Here is a 27,745-nt window from a genome sequence, read left to right as displayed (position 1 = left end):
GGACTATTTGAGGGGTTTAGCTTGCCTTCTGAGCTTCACATCAACAATTTTGCTTATAAGGACTGCCAGCAACTGCATTAAATGTTTTATTTATTACAAGATATCAGAAATAAGAATACTTTACCTTAAATATTACTGATTCTTCTCAAGCTTTTAATAAATCTATAATATTTTACTTTTTGAAACTGAAAAACACCTTTATATTTTACATGCTGAACATGGTTTTCTTTCACCAAACTCTACTCAGATCCTTTCCATCTAACTCCGAATTCTACCCAACTCGTTATCCACCCACCTTCCCACTCACTCAATTCCCCATCCATTCAATGCCCCAACACTCAACAATCCAACCATCCACTCCACCCACTTTTTTCTCTTCTCTTTAGAAAGCAAACAAGCTAACAAACAAGTAAATAAGGGAATTTTAAAAGGAGAAAACAAATAACACTACATACATACATACATACATACATACATACACACATACATACATACATACATACACACATACATACATACATACATACATATATACATACATACATACATACATACATACACACATACATACATACATACATACATACATATATACATACATACATACATTATACATACATACATACATATATACATACATACATACATACATACACACATACATACATACATTATACATACATACATACATACATACATACACACATACATACACACATACATACATACATACATACACACATACATACATACATACATTATACATACATACATACATACATACATATATACATACATACACACATACATACATACATACATACACACACACATACATCATTGTACAAATTTGGAAATCACTTTATAGAAGTAAATGATCAGTAAGACACAAAATGCCCAAAAACACAGTAGGAGACAAAAAGTCTCCAACATTACCATTGTTTGTTTTGTGTTGGTCTTTCATAATCTGGAAGAAGACATGAACTCCCAACTTTAGCCAAGAAGTTATCTGAAATTGACAACCACTTTCAATTGAAAAATCTATAAATTTTTATGCCTCCAAATTTTTTTTTTTTTGGTTATTTTATTTCTTTACATTTTTATTTCTTTACATTTCATTTCCCTTCATGGTTTCCCCTCCGTAAAATTCCCATCCAATCTCCCCTGCCCCTGTCTCTATAAGGGTACTCCTCCACTCACCCACTTCTGCCTTACTCACTAGCCTCCCCCTATGCTGGGGTATTGAGCCTCCCCTCTCATTGATGCCAGATAAGGTAATCCTCTGCTACATCAGCAGCTGGAGCCAGGGGTCCATCCATCTATACCTTTAGATTGGTGTTGTAGCCTTTGGGAGCTCTTTCCTATGGGGTTGAAATCCACTTGAACTTCTTCAGTTTTCCCCCCAACTCTTCACTGGTGTCCCTGTGCTCAGTCAGTTGGTTTTGAGCATCCACATCTATATTTGTCAGGCACTGGCAGAGCTTCTCAGGGAAGAGCTATACCAAGCTCCTGTAAGCAAGGGTTCTTGGCATCAGCAATAGTGTCTGGGTTTGGTGTCTGCAGATGGGATGGATCCCTTGGTGGAGCAGACTCTGGGTGGCATTTCCTTTACTCTCTGTTCCACTCTTTGTGCCTGCATTTCCTTTTGACAGGAACAATTCTCAGTTAAAATTTTTGAAACAGGTGGGTGGCCCCATCCCTCAAACAGGGGCTATGTTTATCCACTGGATATGGTCGGTCTCTACAGGTTCTATCTCCTGTTTGTTGGTTATTTCTGCTAATGTCATCCTCATTGGGTTCTGTGAATCTCTTGCTTCCCTGCTTGATCATTGACAAAGAAGCCAAACCATCCAGTGGGGAAAAAACAGCATTTTCAAAAAAAAAAAAAAAAAAAATGGTGTTGGTTTAACCCCTGGTCAGTATGTAGAAGAATGCAAATTGATCTATTCTTATCTCTTCATATAAATCTCAAGTCCAAGTGGATCAAAGTCCTCCACATAAAACCAGATATGCTGAATCTAATAGAAGAGAAAGTGTGAAAGAGCCTCGAACACATTGGCACAGGGGAAATTTTCCTGACCAGAACACCAATGGGCTCAGGCTCCAAGATCAACTACTGACAAATTGGAATCTCACAAATCTAAAATCTTTATTTCTGCAATTAAACAGAATACAGCAATACACTCCATTCTTTGCAAAAATTACTATACATTTTAAAAGCTGTTACAAATATCAGTTTAGCAGGTTGGAAATTGGGTCCAAGGGTAAAATAAGCTACACAAGCCTCAATAACCAAGATTACTCCCTTATGGGACACATTATAAAAAACAGTTGAATTGATAGCCTGCATGTCCACTACTCTGGAGAGATGGAATGTCAAGGCAGAGCTGTCCTGTAGGAGGAATGGGAAGGTTCCACTGCCAGAGTGGTGGTCACTTTGTCAGTAAACAGCAAGTGGGACCACACAATCCTGGAGGCAACTTCCACATAAAAGACACACTGAAGCCTTCCTGAGAGCCTAGAGGATGGTGGTGGAGACAGTGACAGTCAACTGAAAACTGCTACTTAGAGGATATGTTTGCTAGGAAACTATGGGATGTAGATGGAGGGTATAAAGGATGTTCCCTGAGAATTAATAAAGGAGCTTGCTTCTGCATTCTCACCTGCTCCCAAAATCTATGTTGTTGATTCTGCACTTTCTCACCCACTGCCCCCAAGGGGGATGCTGGGCAGGGCAAAGGAGGATTAGGCAACATTGTCCAAAAGTGTTCATGCCAACTAACCTAGAGTAGTCAGTGAAGCTGCAGGAGCAACAAGAAAGACCTGGCCTCAACAAGGTGAAAAACAAGAATAAGCCTTACAATTATAAGAACAAACCCTTAAAATTATCCTGTGACATACACACACATGTGCCTACACACACACACACACACACACACACACAAAGACACACACACAAAATACACACAAAAATAATTAATTGTAAAACCAAAAATAAATTTTGTTTAGTAGAAATTTGAGTTTTTTCATATATGCTTCTGATATTTGTTCAATACTTGTGTCTGAAGCACAAGAAAACAGTTTAGTTTTTAAAAAGTGGTATTTTTAAAAGACAGTGGTATTAAAAGACTTGTTAAATTGCTGGGATTCTTTGATAATGTCACAAAATTGACAGGCATTCAAAAGACTGGTTGCAACAAAAACTGGAAGAAGTCATTTAAATTGCATCTCGCAGTTATTTTAACATGTATCCATATGTTTTGCAGTTTGAATGAGACCTTTCATATGTCTGATTTCTAACCTTGTTTATTGATTTTCTGAAAAAAATCACTGCGTTATTCACAGACTTGTCAAAAATGATTCATTTGACTACACAATTTCAACAAATGTTAAATTTTTATTAATGTCAACATCACTATTATAAAAGGAGTATTTCTCTTTGGCACATTTAAATCTTATGGTAGATACAGATTTTCAAAGATTACATGTATATAGAGAATATGTAACTGTGAGAGTATACACACACACACACACACACACACACACACACACATGTACACATGCAAACCTTAGAAATTCACATTTTATCACTTGTAACATAATCCTTACAAGTTTCCCCTTGAAATATAAGGCTTACTTACAACACTATTGAGAATATTTGCTAATATTCTGGATTAAACGTTACTTTTTGGTTAACTATTTACTAAAGTGAAATATGTTATCTGTGTTGTACTAGATTAGTACACAATTTATAGACTTGCTTAATTCTTCGACTTGAGACTATCGTCACATACTGATAATTGTTATATTCTCATTTTATTACTAGGAAAATTACACACATCCAAATCTGGAGATTTAAAAAAATAAAATTTACTTTGTGATAAGTATATTATAATGTAAAATATTCTTCTTCCTTCCATGAACTCTGAGAGAAAGTCAATGAACTGTATAGCTTGTAGTGACAGCCATGCTTCATAAAGGTAAGCATATTAGTCACTCATGTTGTTGAACTATCAATTGAAAAACCTCCACAGTGAGAAAAAAACCTTGCCACATTCATGTGAATCACCATTTACAGACTCTGGAGGCCCTGAGAATCTCTGAGCCATACTCTAAGAATCACTCTTTTAAAGGAAATTCATCCATATTCTATGAGCACCAGGTTATTTTAAACATCTGAATGACAAGACAAGACACTCAAGTTTCAAACATTGATTCTATGATGATAAAAATGGCACTCACCACAAAAAAATCAATGTAGTATTTTCAAATGAAACACAGAAGACTTAGACTGCCACCTGACAATATCAGATATAATGTCAACAAATCTTTGTTTTAATTATCAAGGAAAACATAAAAAACTAGAAAATTCTATAATAATACTGAGAAATAGAATACAATCTTTTACTCGGATGAATTCATGGAATAAGTTGATTTTAAAAATAAAAGGGAGGATTACTTAAAGAATGTTGTTTTAATTCCATCAAGACAGATTTTGGGACTCATGTCAGTGAGAAACTGATAAACGTGTTTAGAAATAAAGAGACAGAACACATATCAGGTTCAGCAAAAGTTAGTGAGTCTTAAAACTTTAGCAGGGGTGACTTTAGCCAGTGAGTATCAGAAGTTGGACTGAATATTTTAGGGCATTGCAAATTCTCTTCTACTCTCTGATTTTCATGTTCTTATTCTCAGCCATTCTGAAGCTTAGTGAAAAGGCATTCAGAGTAAAATCAATACACCATAGTATTTTGGAGTAATACTATAGTATTATGTATTATTATGGAGGAGTATGTAAAATAATTAACGGACTACTGGAAGATAAGGGAATGAAAAACAAATGAGTGGTCTCCCTCTACTGTCCATCCTATATTTTAAACTAATTAACTATTAATTAATTTTAAAGTAATTTCTTCCTATATTATTAAGGCTGCTTTACAGCTGTTGGGCTTAAGTGATCTTCTAGCTTCTGGCCATTTGTCACTGTAGTAGCACATCCTCAGCTTTTAAGTTAATCTTTCCTCCTTGTCATTGTCCTCGTCCTCATCCTCTCCTCCTCCTCCTTCTCCTCCTCATTCTTCTCTTCCTCTTCCTCCTTTTTCCTTTTGCTTCTTCTGCTTCTCCTTCGGCTTCTCCTACTTCTGCTTCTCCTTCTTCTTTATTTTGCTTCTCAAGTACAAAATTAGTATATTAAGAGTAGATTGGTTTTTGTAATTTTAAAATAACAGTCCCCAAATTGTAAAATATCAGAACTAACCTTTTAATGACAGCCTTATTATTGAAGGATGTAGGGGTCTCTAGGCCGTTAAAAACAAGGGTCATGATAAATATGGCATATATAACACAGAAGTAGGTAGTGTTTAGTATTTAGCATTTCCTTAGTGATCAAACTAATCAGTTTTAAAAAATAATTACAATTTCCACAAATTGTATGTTGATATATAAAACAGTTAGTTTCTTCTCCTGAATGAATAATTCTAGCTAAGAAGATTATTCAGCAAATCCAAGATGTATAATAAGGCCCAGACTTTAACGAACTCCACAGTGTATGTTTATATTGACCAAATGTTCTCAGAATATAAGGTGTAGTTTCTGCTCTTGATTTATACTTTCTTCATTGATGGGATTCTTTCTGACCACATGAATCTCATCTCCTTTTACCAAACCACGTAACATGGTTTAATAAAAGAAAAAGGACAGAGTACGAAAGAAATAAGATCGGGCTATTTAGTTGTACAGGAATAGCTAAGTCAAAGGAGAGTGTAAGAATTCTGGATATTCCTAACTTTAGGCACAATATGAACACAGACTTTTAATTCTGCCTTTGGTCAGTGTTTGTGATTATGTATTCCATAGAGGCTAGAAAATTAATTTTAAAAATATACAACTAATTAATTATGTTGAAATGGCATGTGTTAAATTTTTTTAGAATAGTTAGCTTTGTTAAAGATAGCAAATAGAGTTTAGGGAAATATTTATTGGGTTTTGCATTGTAAACTGGCTAATGGGATGAGCTATCAGAACACAAATAAAAACATTCATTACAGGAGATTTTATTGAGGCTTGTTGTACACTCTCCTCAAATTAGCCATGCTGTGAGACTTCTATTGTAAGAGCAGATTTTATATTTTGTTAAATATTTAACAGCCATTTCTAGAAGAATGGCTCCATGAAGTAGCACGCTCCTCTTAGAACTTAACTCCAGCTGACTTCTGTCAAGCAAATCAATGAAATTTATTATAGAAAGAATTCAGCTTCTCAAACCTTGGAGACATGAGATGTTTGCTAAGGCCATACTTCCTTGGATCTGCTGCCATAGTAAAGAACAAAAAAGTTTTTTTTATTAAATTAATTAGGCAATATTACATATAACTATTATATGTTATACATATTACATATAAATATACATAATACATATAAATATTACATATTAAATATTTAAAATAATACGTACACTTGCTAAAACTGAAAAGAGAACATGAGTAAACAAAGAGAAGAATTGTAAGCTGAAAATATCTCATTAAGAAAACACCACAGCATTTAAATATACAGTCCTTAGGTTTCATAAAATTATATTATATAGTTTTAAATTCATGCTTATTTGAAAAATTCATTTATTCATTTACATCCCAATTCCAGTCCCCCCTCTACTTCCAATACCTCCTCACACAAGTCCTCCCTCCTATCCATCTTCCCCTTAGCTTTTTAGCAGGAGAAGCCCCTCTGTGGATGTTACCCCTCCCACTAACCTCCCATCCATGCACAAGTAACTGTAGGACTAGGCACATCCTTTCCCACTGAGTCTAGCCAAGGAGGTTCATTTAGAGGTGCTGGATACCCAGGCAAGCAAGCAACAGGGACAACTCCCACTCCATTTATTGGGGGACCTACATGAAGAAATGTATGGGGGACCTACATGAAGAAATGTAATGTCAGGGACTGATTCTTACCCATAGGATGGGTCTCAATTTGGAGCAGTCATTGATTGGTCATTCCCTCAGTATATGCTCTATCTTTGCCCCTGCAATCCCATAGGCAGGACATATTTTGGGTAGAAGATTTTGTGGGTAGGTTGCTATTCTTATCTCTCCCCTGGAAGTTCTGCCTAACTGAAGTTCTGAAGTAGCCTCTTCAGGATCCATATTCCCCACTGCTGGGAGTCTCAGCCAGAGTTGTTGCCCCTATAGAACCCTGGGGCTTCCCTGAATTCCAGGTCTCTGGCACAATGTAGACATTTTGTCCCCTACAGACCTCTCTCCCCTACTCTCCCTAATATGATAACCCTCCTGCCCTGCTCCTCTCCCAATTTAGTCTTCAACCTAGTTGGCTCCTTCCATCGACCTTAATTATTTTTTCCCCTTCTGAGAAAGATACAGCCAGTTTCCCTTGGGTTCTCTTTGTCATTTGGCTTCTTTATGTCTGTTGATTATAGCATGGTTTTCCTGTACTGTATGGCTAATACTGACTTATAAGTGAATATATACCATGTATGATGTTTTGACTTTGGGTTACCTCACTTAGAATGTTATTTGCTAGTTCCATCAATTTGGCTGTGAAATTCATGATGTCCTTTTTTTAATGGCTATGTAGTATTTCATTTTTAAATGAACCACATTTTCTTTATCCATTCCTAAGTGGAGGAACATCTAGGTTGTTTCCAGTTTCTGGCTATTATGAATAAAGCTGTTATCAACATAGTTGAGCAAGTGTCCTTATAGGATGGTAGAGGATCTTTTGGGTATGTCCCCAGGAATAGTATAGCTGGTCAAGGTAAAACTATTCTCAATTGTCTGAGAAACCACCCCAACAAATTGATTTTCAGAGTTGTTGTCCAAGTTTGTATTTCCACTACCAATGGAGGAGTGTTGTTCTTCTACAACCTCTCAAGCATGTCCTGTCTTTGAGTTTTTGATCTTAGCCATTCTGATGGATGTAAGATGGCATTTCAGAGTCATTTGCATTTGCATTTCCCTGATGAATCAGGACATTGGACATTCTTTAAGTTCTTCTTGGCCATTAAGATTTCCTCTGTTGAGAATTCTCTGTTTATCTCTGTATCCCATTTTATTTAACTGGGTTATTTGGATTGTTGGTGTGTAACTTCTTGAGTTCTTTATATATTTGCAATATGAGCCATCTGTCAGATGCAGGGTTAGAGAACATATTTTCCCAATATTTAGACTATTGTTTTAGTCCTATTATACTGTTCTTGAACTTACAGAAGCTTTTCAGTTTGATGAGGTCCCATGTATTTGATTCTTGACCTTAGTAACTGAGTCTTTAGTGTTCTGTTCAGGAAGTTGTCACCTGGACTGACAAGTTCAGAACCACCATTCTGCACTGTCTGTTCTATTAAATTTAATGTATCTGGTTTTACATTGAGATATTTGATCCATGTTGACTTGAGTTCGTGCAGGGTGATAAATATGAATCTATTTGCATTCTTCTGCATGCATGCATCCAGTTTGACCAGCACCATTTGTTGAAGATGTTCTCCCATTCTTAATGTATAGTTTTGGCTTCTTTATATATAAAAAAAAGTCAAGTGTCAATATGTGAATAGGTCTACTTATGGGTCTTTGATTCCATTCCATTGATCAACCTGTCTCTGTTACCAATACCATATAGTTTTTATTGCTATTCCTCTGTAGTCATTGCTATTGCTTGTGGGTCAGGGATAGTAATACCTCCAGAACCTGTGAGATCTTCTGGTATCTTGCTCTAATTCTTTCTTTAGAGACTTGAAGTTCTTGCTGTGTACATCTTTTCCTTGCTTGATTAGAATCACACCAAGGTATTGTATATGATTTATGGCTATTGTGAAGAATATTGTCTCCACAATTTCTATCTCCAACCTCTCAGTAGGGGGTTGGTGATATCTTTGAGTTAAATTTGTATCCTGCTACGTTACTGAAGGTGTTTGTTAGCTGTAGGGGTACTCTGGTTGTATTTTAGGGGTCAATAATGTATATTATATCTGCAAATGGTGATACTTTGATATTTTTTCCTTTCCAATTTGAATCCTCTTTATTTTTTTAGCTGTCATATTGGACTAGCTACAACTTCAAATATTATTTTAAAGAGGTAAGGAGAAAGGATAGACTGTTCTTGTCCACAATTTTAGTGGAATTGTTTTAAATTTCTCGCCATTTAATTTTATGTTGATTATTGGCTTGCTGTATAGTACCTTTTTTATATCCGACCTCTCCAAGACTTTTAACATGAAGTGTATTAGATTTGGTCAAATGCTTTTTTTGGCATCTAATTAGATAGCCATGCATTTTTTTCTTTTTTAGTTTGCTTATATGGTGGATTACATTAATGGATATTTCTATATTGAACCACCCCTACATACCTAGGGAAAAGTCTACTTGATCGTGGTGGAAAATGTCTTTGATTTGTTCTTGGATTTGGTTTGCAAGTATTTTATTGAGTACTTTTGCATTAATGTTCAGAAGAGAAATTGGTCTGAAATTCCTTTTCTTAGTTGGTGTGGTTTAGATATCAGGGTGACTGAGGCCTCATAGAATGATGACTGGCTATGTTCCTTCAGTTTCTATTTTGTGGAATAGTTTAAGGACTGTTGGCATTGTCTCTGCGTTGAAAGTCTGGTATAATTCTGCACTAAAACCACCTGGAAGTTTCCATGAGGTACTGAGAAGAAAGTATATTCTTTTATGTTTGGGTAAAATATTATGTAGATTTCTCTTAGGTCCATTTGATTCATAACCTTTGTTGGGGGGCCGACTTTTAGCAGAAAGCAGCTATCAGCTTTGCAGCCATCTTGAGCCATATACCCTGACATGTGACTTGGATTACAATAGCCTACAACAGCTGAGCACACTCCGATAATCTTGGTTTAGATACCTTGAGATTAAAGGTGCGTGAGATTAAAGGTGTGTGAGATTAAAGGTGTGTGACTTAAGAGTGTAATTTAGAGATAAGATTTAGAGACAAGACCTAAGGGCATGATTAAAGGTGTAACTTAGAGGCATGGCTTAGAAGTGAGACATATAAAAGGCAGAGACTGAGATCAGAGAATCAGACACAGCAGAGAGAAGACATTAGGGAGACACAGAAGAGAGAAGGAGACACTTCAGAGAGTACAACTTGGAACTAGGAATTAGGTTAGAGAGAACAACTTGGAGTTAGTTATTAGACATTAGGCACTTGGCACTTGGAAGAAGAAACTTGGAACTTGGAGGCACTAGGAACTAGGGACTAGGAACTTAAGACTTGGGACTTGGAGAAAGGAAGAGAGACTGAAGAATAAACGGGATTGAATCACACTTTGTCTGGTCTCCATTCCTCTCGACTGCCCTCACTCTCTCTCTTGCTGAACGCCGACCCTCAGACCGGAGCGGCAGCTTGAGCCGGGATACAGCGGCCCCCCAAACTCGGGGCAGCCCAGGCCTCAACATTTTGCTAGGGCCCCGACATTTTTTGTCGCCCGAACAGGGACTAGTGTGGTTCTCAACAAACCTTTGTAAGTTTTGTTATTTCTCTATTTTGTTTCTCTATCAATGATTTGTCCATTAGTGACAGTGGGATGTGGAAGCCTTCCACTACTAATGTGTGGGATTTGATATGTGATATAAACTTTAGTAATGTTTCTTTTACAACTGTGGGTGCCCTTATATTTGGGGCATATATATAAATAACTGAGATGTCCTCTTGGTGAATTTTTTATTTGTACGAAGTAACCTTCCCTGCCTCTTTTGATTGCTTCAGTTGAAAGTCTATTTTACTAGATATTAGAATGGCTACTCCAGCTTGTTTCTTAGCTTTGTGTCCTTGGAAAACCTTTTTCTAGCACTTTATACTGACATAATACCTGTCTTTGTTGCTGAGATATGTTTCTTATATACAGCAGAATGATGGCTTCTGTTTATGTATCCAGTGTGTTAGCCTGTGCCATTTTATTGAGAAATTGAGGCCATCTATGTTGAGAAATGTTAAATGATTGCTACTTCCTGTTATTTGATGCTGGTGATGGTTTTCTACGTGTGTGTTTCTCATCGATTCATTTTAATGTTGTGAAATTATTTATTTCTTGTGCTTTCTTGAGTGTAGGTAGACTCATTGGGTTGAAGTATTCTTTCTAGTGTCCTCTGTAGGGCTGGCTTAGTGGATAGGTAGTGTTTGAATTTGGTTTTGTCATGGAATATCTTTGTTTCTTTTTTATGAAGATTGAAAGTTTTGCTGGGTTTAGTAATCTGGGCTAACACCTTGTGGTTACATAGGGTCTGTAGCACCTCTGCCCAAGCCTTTTAGCCTTTTGGAGTTTCAGTTGTGAAACTCTGGTATAATTCTAATAAGTCTGCCTTAATATGTTATCTGGATTTTTCCCTTGCAGATATTGAAATCTTTCTTTGTTCTTAACATTATTGTTTTTTAATTATTATGTGGCGAGAGGATTTTCTTTTCTGATCCAATCTGTTCGGCTTTTTATAAGATTCTTATATATTTATGGGCCTTTCTTTAGGTTAGGAAAATTTTCTTTGATTTTGGTGAAGACGTTTTCTGAGCCTTTCAGCTTAGAATCTCCTTCTTCTGCTCCAATTATTCTTAGGTTTGGGCTTTCTATAGTGTTTCAAATTTCCTGGATGTTTTCTGTCATGAACCAATATATTGATTTCTTCTACTGTATCCTCTTTGCCTGAGAATCTGTCTTCTATCTCTGGTGTTCGGTTGATGATGCTTATGTCTGTAGTTCCCCTTCTCTTTTTTAGCTTTTCTATCTCTAGAGTTGCCTCACTTTCTGTTTTCTTTATTGTTGTTATATCCCTTGTCAAGTCTTGGACACTTTTATTCAGATATTTCACCTGTTTCATTGTATTTTCATGTATTTACTTAAAATATTTGCTTACTCTATTAATGCTTCTACCTGTTTGAATATATTTTTCTATATTTGTATTTTCTTAAGGGATTTTTCATATCCTTTATCAAAGGCCTCTATTGTCCTTTTAGGATTGGATTTCAGATCCTCTTCTTGTGCTTCAGTTTCATTAAGATATCCATGTTTTGTTGTAGCAGGATAGCTGGGTCCCATGATGGCATATGGTCCTGGTTCTTGTTGATTATGTTCTTATGCTGACCTTTAGGCATCCTGTTTTCCCTGATGTTGGCTGGATGATCCTGATGACAGCAGGACTTCCCAGGTAGGTGCCAGGAGCCATGACTGTGCATCAGGAAAACTCCCCTGACAAGGGATTGGTGGGGCAATATGCAAAGCTTGTAGTACTCTGGTTCTCCTCAGTCATCTATAGGGTAGTAGGAAATTTTGGGGTCCTGCAAGCATCCTCAGAACCAAGGAGCAAGATCAGAGCTAGACAATGGATATTAAGAGACTGCACCCTATTCACTTATTCATGCTATCTTCATGCTTATTTTTTTAATTGTTTTATTAAATATCTTTAATATTTTTTACAGGTCAGTCATCATTCCCCTTCTTTCTGCCCTCCAACTGTTCCCCATTTCATTCCTTCTTCCTAGTCTCGAAGAGGATGTCCATGTACCCCCAAAATACCCACACCCATCCAGGTCTGCCCATTCCCTGGGCCCTCTGTTCTCTCAAGGGTTAAGTCATCTTCTCTCATTGAGGCCAAACCAGGCAATCCTTTGCTGTTTATGTGTTGACGGCCTAGTATCAGCTAGTTTATGCTGCCTGGTTGGTGGCTAAGTGTCTGAGATATCCCAGGCATCTGAGTTAGTTGAGACTGCTCATCTTCCTATGGGACTGCCCTTCTTCTTAACTTCTTCCAGTGTTTTTCTATTTCAACCATAGAGGTACCTGGCTTCTTTCCTTTCGTTGGGTGTATTGCTTCTGTCTCAGTCAGCTGCTTGTTGGGAACTCTGAGAACAGCTTCTGTCATGCATGTCCTTTTAGGTCTGAGATACCTTACTCAGAATGGTATTTTCTAATTCCATTCATTTGTGTGCAAAACTCATAATGTCCTCATTCTTAATAGGTGAATGGTATTCCATCGTGTGAATGAACCACATTTTCTATAACCATTCTTCTGTTGTGGGGCAGCTAGGTTGTTTCCAGATTCTGGCTATCACAAATAAGGTTGCTATGAACATAATTGAGCATGTGCCCTTGTGGCATGAAGGGACATCTTTTGGGTATATGTGCCTAGGTGTGGTATAGCTTGCTCTTCAGGTAGATCTATTTCCAATTTTGTAAGAAACTCCCAGGTTCATTTCCAAAATGGTTGTACTAGTTTGCAATCCCACCAGCAATGAAAGAATGTTCCTTTTTCTCTACATTCTCATCAATATGTGCTGTCACCTGAGTTTTTAATCTTAGCCATTAGTATTGGTATAAGGTGGAATCTCAGGGTCCTTTTGATTTGGATTTCTCTAATCACTAAAGACTTTAAACATTTCTTCAGGTGCTTCTCAGCCATTCCAGAGTCCTCTTTTGTGAGTTCTCGGTTTAGTTCTATACCCCATCTTTTTCTTTATTTTTGGATTGAGTTGTTTGGTTTTTTGATGGTTAGCTTCTTGGGTTCTTTATATATTTTAGATATTAGCCCTCTATTGGATGTAGGGCTAGTAAAAATTTTTTTCCCAATCTATAGATTGCTGATCCATCTTATTGACTATGTCCTTTGCCTTACAGAAGCTTTCTAATTTCATGAGGTCTCATTTATCAATTCTTGACGTTAGAGCCTGAGCCATTGGAGTTCTGTTTTGAAAATTTTTCTCTGTGCCCATGAGTTTAAGGTTTTTACCCACTTTTTCTTTTATTAGATTCAATGTATTTGGCTTTATGTAAGGTGGTATCTCAGGGTAGTTTTGATTTGCATTTTCATGATGACTAAGAACATTGAACATTTCTTTAAGTGCTTCTCTGCCATTTGTGATTTCTTGTGAATTCTCTGTTTAGTTCTATACCCCATTTTTGGATTGGGTTGTTTGGTTTTTTAGACGTTAACTTCTTGAGTTCTTTGTATATTTTGGATATTAGCCCTCTATTGAATGTGAGGTTAGTGAAGATTTTTTTTCCCCACCTGTAGGTTGCCTTATGTCCTTTGCCTTACAGAAGCTTTTAAGTTCTATGAGGTCCCATTTATCAATTTTTGGTTCTAGAGCCTGAGCCATTGAAGTTCTATTTAGGAAATCACACCCCTCCCTCCCCACTCATGAGTTCTAGGGTCTTTCCCAGTTTCTCTTCTATTAGATTCTGTGTATCTTGTTTTATGTCAAGGTCCTTGATCCACTTGAACTTGAGCTTTGTGACTAATATGGATCTATTTTCATTTTTCTACATTCAGACTGCTAGTTAGACCAGCATCATTTATTGAAGATGCTTTCTTTCTTCCATTGTATATTTTTGGCTTCTTTGTCAAAAGCCAAGTGTCCATAAATTTATACTTTTATATTTTTAAAATGTAGCTTTATTGTGGATTTATTGAACAATTCCTCTATATTCCTACATACAACCCAATATGTTCATGACTCCCATAATGTTCAAATCTAAAATAAAACAGAAATGCCAAGACTCAAAACACTCTTAGTTTAGAACAGCAAATAAAATTAGCAATGAAGGTACATGAGAATGGCCATTAGTCATATTCACAATCAAATTACGGTTTTTAAATTGTTCTCTCCTGACCAATACAGATGCGTATGCTCTCAGCCAACCATCAGACTGAACACAGGGACCCCAATGGAGGAGTGAGGGGAAGTACTAAAGGAGCTGAAGAGGTCTTATCTGGGATCAATGGGAGTGGAGGCCCTTGTCCTGTGAAGACTTGATGCCCCAGTGTAGAGAAATGCTAGGGCAGTGAGGAGTGAGTGAGTAGGTGGGGGAACACCCTCATAGAAGCAGGGTAAAAGAGAATGGGAAAGTTGATTTCTAGAAGGAAAATCGGGAAAGGGGATAACATTTGAAATGTAAATAATTAAAATATCCATTTAAAAGTTACTATTAGAAATTTAATGTTCATTTTCCTTTCCTCTTTAATAAATTAAGTTCTCTCCAATAGAAAAAAAAAAAGAGTTTGCTCTTCAGCGTAAAAGTATCTCTATGTGATATCCACAGGAGAAAGTGAACTTGTTTACAAATATACTAGTTAAGATGATCATTTCATTTAGTGCCTCGGATTCTATTTGTCATTAATTGGTTATTAACAAGATGTTTTCTTCGGTTTTAGAAACAAAGGTGGAAATAGTTTATACATAACAAAATCAAATCTTCCATAACAAGTGAGCACATATGCTATTTTCTGTTTTGTATATTTTTAAATTTATGATTGGCATATAAAGTATTGGTTTGAAATAGCTGTATCTTTTGATCATCTTGACAATCTACACTCTAGGAAAGAAAAATAGAAATGCAACGGGAATAGCTGCTTGAGTCCACCATGTTGTAATTGTCCATATGACAAGCAATACATTTTAATTAATTCTGAAGTTTGTCCTGAACCTAGTACTTGTGTTCCAGTAGCAGTCTTTCAAGTCTTCAATGGAGATGCAATTCATACTGTGACAAGCCTGTAGAAAGATATTCAACATAATTCAGAGCTAATTAATCATGAGGGCATGAGTGCTTTAAAAAATGGCAATACAAAGGATAAAAACTTTAGCACAGTTTACACTCAGAATAAAAAAGGAAACCTAACTGATATGAATGATATAAATGTGATATGAGTGATAGAAAATTTCATGAAATGCAGATGAACTGAGAAGATCTTGGTAGACAGTACAATTCAAAAATAGAGGACTCCTTGTCATGAGTGAGTAGGGTTTCTCATTTTAAAGCAATCTTCTTTTAAATAGAATTTGAAACCAGAGGTCTGAGGAAAATGTAATCTCTCAGATAAGGAACTAATCTTATACCTTATTTGAGAAATTTCTAGATAAAAATTAAAGCACCTTCAGAGAGTACTCAATGTATTGAACAACTTAACAATTGTTTGAGGACAAAGGAATGATTAGAATCTTTCCAGAGCATCTTGTAGATGGTCTTTGTTCTCCACAATAAAAGAATTAGCTGTCACCTTAACCTCATTTTGAGCAACTTTAGATTTATCTAGTTTAGTAGATTATTGTCCTGTGTTCTTCTCAGCCAGAGATTCTTCTGGTAAAAATGCTATTGACATCCACTGAAATCAAAAGAGACATGCCAAGGAGAGTACATTAGTCCTCACTCAGCTGTGAGCTGCTGCTGATGTGAGATAGAAATAACTGGAATAAATTACCATAGTGAAGAAAAATATTGCATTAAAAGTTTGAAATTATACACAAAGCTTGAAGTTCCACATGTTAAGTATATGGCATAATACCTTAGGGAGAAAAGGGAAGGGCTTTACCTTTATTGGAATTCCTTTTTATAAATTGAGATTTGATGAAGCTCTAATGTAAGAAAATCATTTTTTCCATATTTTTTCTCTTCATAATTCCAGCTCACTTACATTATGACAAAAGTTTGTAAGTATGCCCATTTTTGGCAGGACATCTTAGTTAGTTTAGGGATAATTTTCATTAGCTAAATGCCATATGCAGGGCTGTTCTGATTTATAAAGCCATGTACATTTAATCATACACAGACACAAGGCTCACTCCAATAATACTGCTTTTAATATAAGGACATTCTAATGAAATAAAATAAATAATTCCACATATCTTTTATATAATTAAAACAAGTGCTAAGAGCAAACTGATGCTTTTGGACTGTGGATTAATATAAAGTTTCCTCTAACTGAGCTTTAAAAAATGACAATGTGAAAGAGTTGGTAAAATTTATTTACTAAGGAACTTAGGAGCATCCTTGCATGACTGAAAACTAATTTGTAATTCCCTGAGAATTTCAGCTGAACACATGATAGAAATATGCTCAGAGCTTGGACTGTGCAACAAAACTGACAGGAATACCCTTCAAAGGTCTAATGGGAGAATTTCACTCCATGGGGTGGTGCTCGTGAGGGTTATGGAGCCTTACAAGCCGAGCCTGGTGTGAGGCCATCAAGATACATCATTTCTAATATAAAGGCTATTGGCATTCTGGAAAAATAAAACAGAGAGTATGTGATAATAGATGTCAAGGCAATCAAATGAGTAATTTATATAGGCTTCTCAATATATAGGTACAGGTTGGGTGTAGGCATAGGTATAGGTAAATGTAATGACTACAGTCAGTCAGTGACTATAGTATGAGAGAATAATATCTTCCGCCAAGGGTTCTACTTCATACCAACTTTACAACAAAGTAAGTAGCTGACACACACTTCAAAAAAAAAGTGACTCATAAACTTTGCCATTACATAATTTTTTGCAGAGAGAGGTATGTATTAGTACATAATAAATCACCCTTAATTTAAAAAAGAAAAGAAGGGAAAAGAAAAGAAAACTCACAGGCAGTTCAAGAATTGTGGAGAGCAGAGCCCACGTCCCAGATTAGCTATTTGGTCTGGACTCATATTGATGATGGAGAAGAGCAGGCTTTGGCAGAGAGACTTTAGAAACAAAGATTTATGGGCCATTACAGTCAACAGAGAAGTCAGAAGTGAATAAATAATAGCCCTTAAAATGTTTGAGTGGCTCCAAAATAAAGTATTGACTTTAAATTTTCAGCAAAATAGAGAAAAATTATTACATACACAAAGGGTTAAACAAGTTCACAAGAATTTGAAGTAAACAATAAAGCTGTAAATATTGTTGCATAAAATGAACAATATTGTTAATAAAAAAAAATCCCCTGGTTTAGCAGAATTAAGCTATACAAAATTAAAAGTGAAGGCAAGAAATAATATCACTTATTTCATACTGGTGAAAAAGACACGAGAAACTTGCATATTATCCTCAAGTTATTAAAATAAGGTTATGAGAAAGAATCCCATTAAATGTAGTAGTGCTTAAATTAGAGACAATGTATATGAGTTAGACATAATAAATATATTACAGATATGAAAAGCATTTCTAAAACTGATAAAACAGAAACAATACTATACATATATTCATATATATACACATGCATACAATACAATATACAAATCATATACAACATATAGATTGTATGTTGTACAGTACAGGACCTGCTGGTTGTATGACATCATTCAAATGTAAATAAAATCTTAAGCACCACTACTACATTTCACATGTTCAGCATGTGAATATATCTATTATATCAATCCGCACAAGTACACATCATTAGTCACAGAACCACAAAATCAGGTAGGCTGGAATGTACATGACCCCAAGGACAGTTTTGAAAGAAGTAAAATCAGCCAGTTTCAAAAGGACAGATATAAGCAGCCAACTTACATGATGTCTCAAAGTGAAAAAAATGATGATTCTAGAGACTGGGCAGAAGATAACCTTATTGTTATAGGATATAAAGCCTCAGTTATTCAAGATGATAAAAATCACAGCTATTTCTATCTGCTGGTACTGTTTGTACAGCAAAGTGAATATATGCACAATCACCATGTTACACCATTGAAATGGTTAAGATAATATATTAATGTAGTGTGTGTTTTAAAACAGTTAAAGGGAAAATACAATAGAAAATATATCAGAAATGTTAGCAATGGTACTGTGGTTTTAAATTAGGCAGTAAAAGAACTAATTGCATAAAAATGTCTTTCAAAAAAGTTAACCATTGAAATTATAACTACCAGCTTCTTCATGCAGTTTATATTAACCTGACGTTTCAAATGTATACATATCTTTAAAGCAATTATGACCCTCAGTATGTCATCATCATATCTTGTCAATGGTAAGAGTAGGATATAATAGGTGGTGTGAAGAATGATCATGATATAATGAACAAGTGGGATGGGTAGAGAACTTCACTGAAGACAATTGAAGAGAATCTGAATGTTCATATTTTGGATATGAAGAGGATTAGAGACCAGAACTTTGTGGGATTGTTTCACACATAATTATCCTCTAGGGTTATATGACAAAATGATAAGGATTAATAAAAAAACACAGTTTTAGCTGTATTGGATAAGGAATTGCATTTGTCTCCTCGCAGAATGGCATGGTGTTGGTGTTCATTCTCAGTTTGAGACAATCTAGAATCACCCGGGTCACAGACTTCTGGACATGCCTTTTGCATATTATCTTCATTACATAAGAGAGGGAAGATCCAAGCACTATGGGTGTAAGCATTTTGTGGCTGGATATTTGACTGTATACATGAAGAAAAGTCATAGAGCAATGACATGGCCCCATTTGTCTCCCAACCTAATTTCTGACTGTGGAGATGGTGTGGTCAGGTAATTTAAGCTCCCTCTGCCTTTACTTCACTGCACTCGAAAGAACATAACTTTGAATCGTGAGCCAGAGTAAATCCTTTATTCTTTAACTTACTCTTGTCACACTGTTTTTATCAAAGCAAAAGAAAAGAAAGTTAGATGTTGTAATTTACATACATATTTGGAAATATGGAGACTTATCTCTATTTGAATCTGAAGGTGTACAATAGGCATATAATTAGCCACATCACAAAAATCAATGCTTTACAATCAAAACACGCTCAGGAACATCAGTTGGATTTTCTGATGATCATCATGCTACTTTCATATCCAACCTGAAAACAAATTGTGCTTTAAGCTATTCAAATTACATGTATGACAGAACATTCATAACTTCTCCAAAGAGAGACAATCACCATGATTGTCCTAAGTGGAACATAATGTGTCTTTTCCTTTCAGAGAAATGTGCATTGTACAATGGCTTGAATTGCTATTGCACTGATGTTCAGTCAAATTACTTCCTCATCTACCATTAAGTGCTATAGATACTGTGAAATGAAGCTTGAAATGCAGGGTCAGAGACCATGTTCTCTTTCTGCATCTCATTAATTCCTGTATGATTTCATTATAAATACTAGCTACAAGACAAATCTAGAATACTGACTACATTAGAGAAAATGATGTTCACTAGAATAAAACTAGAAATAATAAATCAATACATTATTCATCATATTCCAGGATGCCAGTGCATTGCAATAAATAAATGAGTGAGTAACCCATACCCACTTCCTACAGTAAATTGACAGTTCTGTAAAGGATGCTGTGAGTAGACAACATTTTAAAGCTGTATATGTTGCTTTCATATCACATATCAGACATGAGCTTAGTGTTTTAGACGTGTCTCCTCGGAACAGTAGAACATATTCCCATAAAGTCTCACCAGCATAAACACTCAAACGTGAACTGGACAAGAATGACACCAATCAACACGCCAAACTAAATTGAAGGCAGTCCAAGAGGCCCGAACCCCACACAAAAACTGCAGGTGACAGTAAACCTGAAAGCAGGATAAGTGACTCTCTCCAGAGAAGAGCACATCTATTGTTTTCTTCTATGCTAGATGGAGAGCCCTGAAACACACATACAAGTAACATTTCATGGACTCATAAGGTTATACTTAGTAACAATTAATGAGAAAGAGTCCATTAACTTGAAAGAGATTGGAGAGGGGTATGTGAGAAGGCCTGGAGGGATGAAAGGGAAGAGAAAGATACTCTAGTTAAAATAAATCTTACAAATAAACAATAAAAACCACCTGTGTCAAGGATGCTTGTCAGAGAAGGTGAGATTACAAGACATTGATATATTGTAGTATTGTAGACAATCACTATGTAAGCAAGATTAATATACTATCTTTCATTATAAAGTGAAGGAAAGGTGTACCAGGTAAAGCTTCACTGTGTGTTATTAAAATTGTAAGTAAAGGGGCTGGAGAGACTTCTCAGCTGTTAAGAGCTCTGTCTCCTTTTTCAGAGGTTCTGAATTTAATTCCCAGTATCTACATGGAGGCTCACTACTATCTATAACTGTAGTCTCATGGGGTCAGATGACCTCTTCTGATGTGCAGATAGGTGTGCATGCAGACAAAACATTCACATACATAAAATACATTAAGTTTAAAAACTTTTAAGCAGATGATATCACAACAATGCAGCCAGGCCCAGTAAATAATAATAATAATAATAATAATAATAATAATAATAATAGTAATAATAATAACAGTTGTATTAACTTAAACCAATATATTTATTTATACCAATGCTTATTCACAGTATTGCCTGTTTCCATACCTCAATATGACTGGGTACTTTCTATATATCTGATACTATGTCTATACATATCTATATCATGTGTATAATGATACACATCATGTTATTAATTCATCTGACATATAACATGGAGTTCATAATTATATCAATATGAGGGAAATAAATTGTGTTTAATGTTTCTATTCTATAAAAATATTCAAGTATGACTCCTTTATAAATTTTCATTCAGTTCATAATTTGAAACCTAAAAATAATGAAAGAATATCTAGTCATATGATTGCTCTATGGTGAATTCAATTTACAACACAGTTTGCTGCAACTGATCATAGTGCAAGAATGGACAATAAGCACATCGTTAAAACAGAAAGTAGAGAAATTCAGGGGACATAGTTGGCCTTTGGAGGTACCAGAAGAAGTTCATTTATCTATTCCAAGAGCATCACTGATCTGACAACATTCCATCAGGCCTACTTCTTCACACTTCTGTGACAATTTCATAGTGAGATCATCACAGCCATCTGCTAAATTACTGTTGTAAATGGGAACTGGGTTTTGTTCCTGAGTGAGACTTTGTAAATCCACGTTTTATAAAATGTGAAGAGGCTTTCTGAGAGATAGATAACAGAAAAAGAGAAAAAGAAAGAGAGGGGTAGAAGGAAAAGAGAAATGATTAAATGCTACTGTATAGAGACATGAGCATGGGTTACCACAATGTTGAGGACCACTCTGCCCCACACTGGGCGGTCAAAGTTTCCCGGACTGCTCTGCTGCTCTGGTCCGAGGGTCAGGGTCTAGCAAGAGAGAGAGTGGGGGGAAGAAGGGGAAAAGACACAAAGAATAGCGAGAAGCCAGAGGGTCTGTAGTCAAGTCTCGTTTACTGTCTCCCATAGAGACAGTAAACACAGTCGGCTCCCAACACACAATATAATTATGCACTGAGCAAATAGTTGCTGAACTAATATACTTTAGAAAGTATACTAGAAGTCAAGATATCTCAGGGTCAACACATGGGAACTATGCTCTAGGATGTTTGAGGAAATAAAGTATTTAAAATGATAATAATTCACCAAGCATTAAATAACTATATATAATTATCCATTCAATAAGATATTAACTAGAAATAAAAATTTGGAACATCTAACTAATTAACTGAACATATATAATTTAAGAAATGTAAGAGAATGAGAAATGTAAAATGAATGAGAAAAATATGAATTATATGTATATTAAATATTTCATTCTTTGTAAAATCATCAGAAAACATTTTTGTAAACTTCTGTTTAAATGCTTGACTTTCATTCAAAATTAAGTAGATCAAATCATAAAGAAATTAATAATTTACCATTATACTCACAAGTGGCAAATTATCAATATTAGTTTCATATATGAATCCTCATGCCATCACTTATAAAGAAGCAAAATGAACTTTATCAACCCTAACATTAAGCATATCATTTTTTTTCATTATATTGGGAGAACATATGACAAATAAAATATGTATACTTTATAAAATATTGGCTTTATGTTGCTGCCATTAATAATATGTTACTAAATTCATATCAGGTTACTTTGACTTTGTTCAATTCTCTTCCTCATAAAACAAGAAGTCAACAAAGCTATCAAAACACAGTAAGTGTGTCTGTCTTGTAAAATTTTCTCCTGCTGTATGCTTTAGTGAGGATTCCGAAATGGAAATGGAAGTAATTTTATAAAATTGGGATTTGATCAAGCACAAAAAGGCCATAAAACTAAAGACAATGATTTGAAGCACCTTGAAAACTTTGTAATCATTTTGGCAAGCACATAAGATCAGGTGGCATCTTGATCATAGAAGTCTTGAGAAATGGCCAGGCATTCTCATGATGTAATACAGTAAAATAAAGGATGTGACATTCCTTTTAAAAAACCAACCAGTTAACCTTAAAATATAGATCCCAGTATTCTGGCCTTTTGCCATGCAAATGTGTAACTATGTTGATAACTCTTGTTTCACTCAATATTGTTTTATTCTTTTTTTTTCTTTTATTGGATATGGTCCTTATTTACATTTCAAATGTTATCTGCTTTCCAGGTCTTTCCTACCAAACCCCCTATCCTATCCTCCCTCCATTTCCCTCTATGAGGGTACTCCCCGGGCCAGCCACTCACTCCTGCCTTTCTGCCTGGCATTCCTCTACATTGGGGCATCGAAAACCCTCAGGCCCAAGGGCTGTTCCTCCTACTTCTGTCTGACAAGGCCATCCTCTGTCACATATGCGGCTGGAGCCATTGGTCCCTCCACGTGTATTCTTTGGTTGTTGCTCCAGTCCCAGGGACCTCCGGGGTGGGGGTCTGGCTGGTTGACACCATTGCTCCTTCCATGGGGCTTCAAACTCCCTCAACTCCTTCAGTTCATTTCCTCCCACTAGTGATATGAATTTCACGACTGTTAAACACCTTTAAAAGCCACGAAACTGGTACATTAAAAGTAAATAAACCTAAACCTTCCTAGAAAAGAAAAAGTGCCTGAAATGAAAATTTAGTTCTCCCACCACAGCTTATACATAGAAATAAGTCCAGACAGCTTTGTAGTTTTTAAGCTGTGTTACTGAGAAGCTGATATCTTTATAGATCCTCAGACCAATTTGGCTTATTTAAATAAATACTGCTCATTTTCAAAAGGTTGTCAAAAGAAAGAAGATAACTTATAATATTCACCTACTAAGGAAATATTTTACTTTGCACATGCAATTTATTTTATTTTATTTTAGAGAGTATATCTTGCGACATTGCCCTGGTTGTCCTGGAAATCACCATGTAGAGCAAAATGTCGTCTAACTCAGAGCGATCCACTTGCTTGTTTCCCAAGTGCTAGGATTAAAGATATGTGCCACAATGCCTGGTCACAAAATATACATTTTTTTTAAAGAGTAGTTGTTTTGTTTGAGAGAAAGTTAAAACTCAAAAGGTTGGGATATTGTAATATTTGTCCTAATTTATTCAAGAGACTAGACACTTGATGACCCAGGATAGGGGAACCCTAGGGAGCTGAGGCAGGAGTGGGTCAGTGTGGAGGAATACCTTCATAGAGTCAGGGGGTGGGAGGAGAGGATAGGGGATTTGTGGAGGAGAAACTGGGAAGGGGATAACATTCGAAATGTCAATAAATAAATTAGCCAATAAAAGATTGCATCTTAAAACTTTAGTCACCATTCAGAATACTGCTAAAATCTATTTGTCTTCTGTACATCTTTCTGAAAGCTGTTACTAAACAGGAAGAAAATGAAGATGGACAATTAAGCAAAATGAAGGCTCTTATAAGCTACATGTATGAACAATAAAGCATTTTTCATATATCTATAGATTTTCTTGAACAAATCTGGATCCATTCCTTATCTTCTAGTAAGTCCCTAGAGAGTATTGTCATTTAAGGCTGCATTTCTGCCAGGTACTCTTATGCTCCATGCATACCATTAACCATTCATCACTGTCTTTGTTCTTCATGCTATATTTATTCTCTCACAGAGGTCATTTGTCCTTCAATTATCACAGTCAGCCTACCTGATTTGCCCAGGATTTGTTTTAGCCAAAGGTTATCAGCAGACAGCAGATAAGTTTGACGATAACTACTTCTTGCAGGTGACTTCTTTGTATTTAACATAAGTTGATAAGAAAACACATTTATTAGTGTCAAGCTCCAGAAAGAGGACAGATGCACACATTGTAGGGTCATCCTATACCAGCACAGCCCACTCTACACTGCTCTTTTTCTTGAACTGCAGAAACTTGCATTTACCTGAGATTTTGTTTGTCATTAAAGATTGTGTCAGTAGGCAACTGGTGACTTTCCACTTTTTCCTTTTGAAGGATATTCATTTTTATTTAATATGTATGAGTGTATGGACATGCATCATGTTTATCTTTAAGAAGGTCAGAGGTTTGACATGCCCCTGATATTTGCGTAATGGTTGTGAGCTACCATTTGGGTGAGAGGAAGGAAACACTCCTAGAACATTAAATGCACTAAACAGCTGAGTCATCTTTCCTGCCCAATGTTCCCAATTCTTTAACAAAATAATTATGCATTTGCTCATGTATAGTTGTGGACACGAATATGGGCACCTACAGAATGCAGACAACGGTGTTTGATAACCTAGAACTGGAGTTACAGTTGGTGCTGGGAAACTGACTTCAGTCCTCTTCAAGATCAGTCTGGCTCTTTGTTGCTAAGCCATCACTCAATCCCCTAAAAAAATTTTATAATATATAGGTAGGTAAATGTTTTAAATATATAACTGCAATTATTTGAGGCCAAATTAAATTATGCAATAGTAATTAACAGCATGGCATGTTGGATAATTTTATGCACTATGAAATAAGTATAGCTTTTATAATTGCATGCATTGTGTTTGGATTTTCTTAAAATTGATCATTTCTGAGAGTATAAAGTTTGAAGGAAAATGCTACGTTTCAATCAATCAAAAGTTTTCCTCTTTGTAGTTGTGACTTGAAATCAATATTCTCAAGTAATGGAGAAAGCACAGGATTGGCGTTGAGACAACATTTGGGTCCTATTGTCTACCTACAGAAAAGTTATAGCATTGTATGTCAGGAAACCATCAAATTATGAGCAAACATTTAATCATTTGGATACATAGGCAAAACATAAGGATTTATGGCAATGAAACAATTCTTAGATAGTAGGATCATTGCACTGCTATACAATACCAAGCTTATAGAGTATGCCAAGCCTGTAAACTCAGACTTGACAGTGAAGTGTATTTACTATATGGTATCTGAGTAATAATGTGTGATTATTCAAGTTAATTAATTGTAGCAATTGTCCCTCTATCTGCAAATCTTCTCAAGCATTAAATCAGGGAGTAATTGGATTTCCTCAACTTAATACTATTATGTAAAAGACACACAGTCTTGAAATATACTAAATATTAAGGATACATCTGCATTGATGTACAAACAAAACACCTTAATTTAAATGCCTGTGCACATAAACTGTATGATTTAATGAAGAGGAACTTCTGAGTATGAATAACATTTGAATTGTTAATTAACCTAATTTAGACATATTATAGCTTACATGTAAAGGTGATGTTGATTTTGAGCCAATGTGTTAAAAGATTCAAACAGCCTTGTAAGTAGGTATTCCTTTTTATATAAATGCATTTAATGTGTTATATAACGGGCTCTTAGTCCTGACTGATGTGCATTCTAGAAGGAGGAAAACCACATCTTGGTCAGCATTTCAAAGATAAGTCCTCAAAAGAATAAAATATATTGCACTTAAATTTTACATACACACACACACCAGTAAAGTGGAGAATTTTATTTTAGCAAAAGTAACATTGTGGAAGTAAATTGATTGTTTGATTGTTTTGTGAGCAGGGGTTGGGAAAATGATAGAGAAATTGAAGCTGCCACAAAAAAAAAAAAAAAAACAAAAAACAAAACAAAACAAAACAAACAAACAAACAAAAAACAGGATTTTCATTAATGAAAGAAACACATGGGCTGGCATGGATACTTGATTCTATCTACATTTTTTTCTTGTCAATCAGCAAAGTTTTGATGACAAATGTTATAGAAAAAGAGTTAATCAGGGAGATGAAACCATGACCAGAATCATTGCTAAAATCATACTGCAGGAACAAACAGATGAAGAAGATCAGAAGATGGGCATGCAGTGTACATCCTCTATGACATCACTTTCACCATTGCACTGGAAAACAATATCAACATTGAGAAGAGAAACTTATCTTCGAATTCTCCATATAGACTTACTAGACTTGGTAGTCATTCATGAATATTCACTGCACCATACTGCTTTGTAGTTCTAATCTGTAATTGAGATTTAATTATACATAATATATCAAATAAAGTATGTTTGATGTGATTAGGTAGTCAGTTTATGGTTTACAAAAGAACTCATGATACTTTTCTGTTTAATTAATACTTAAAAGGGAAATTACGTTATTTTTCTCAGAGAGCTTTAATAGATACTGGGTTTACAAAATATAACAAGGCTTTCCTATGACTATGAAATGAAAAAGACAAGGAGAAAAAAGAAAGGGATTGGGCAAGTGGGAGAGAAGAAAGTAAGAAAATAACATTATAGAGAGACCCAAATATGGGTTATTTCTTAATACAATTATAAATACAATGCACAAGTACTGAGATAATATATTTTTAGGATTTGCATTAAGAACTAAAACAGTAACTAAAAAACAAAAACATGAAGAAAAGTGCTGGTTTCTTGGGACTTTTCACTACAAAAATAATATAAACAAGGGAGAAAAGATTATCACTCTAAAATGATGGTGTATCTTAAAGAGGCAAAAGAATCTAAGGCAGAAGATAGAGTTACGGGAAGATACAGTTTAAACAGGGTTGTCAATGAGAAATAATTTAACCCTTGCATTAAGTCCATCAGGAGATCGGAAAAATGCCTCTTTATAAATGAGAAATACAACCTAAAGAAACCAACCACTGGAAAAAAATCCCTAAAAGGCAAATACATTTAGCATTTTTTTCCTTTGTAAACATTTTTGACAGCTTTGCACGAGCACAGTGATGACATTAATCCTATTACTCTCTATGGTTAATCTCTTCCCTTTCTCTCTATACCCCTGAATCATCTGATGTAGTCCCTCTATTGCCATGCCATCAAGATGTCACTATTCCCAAAGCAACCACAGCTTCACCTTGAGA

Source organism: Arvicanthis niloticus, chromosome 5 (assembly GCF_011762505.2).
Source record: "Arvicanthis niloticus isolate mArvNil1 chromosome 5, mArvNil1.pat.X, whole genome shotgun sequence".
In the NCBI taxonomy this organism is placed as follows: Eukaryota; Metazoa; Chordata; class Mammalia; order Rodentia; family Muridae; genus Arvicanthis; species Arvicanthis niloticus.
The sequence above is the reverse complement of the archived record's forward strand: the minus strand, read 5'-3'. Positions refer to the sequence as shown.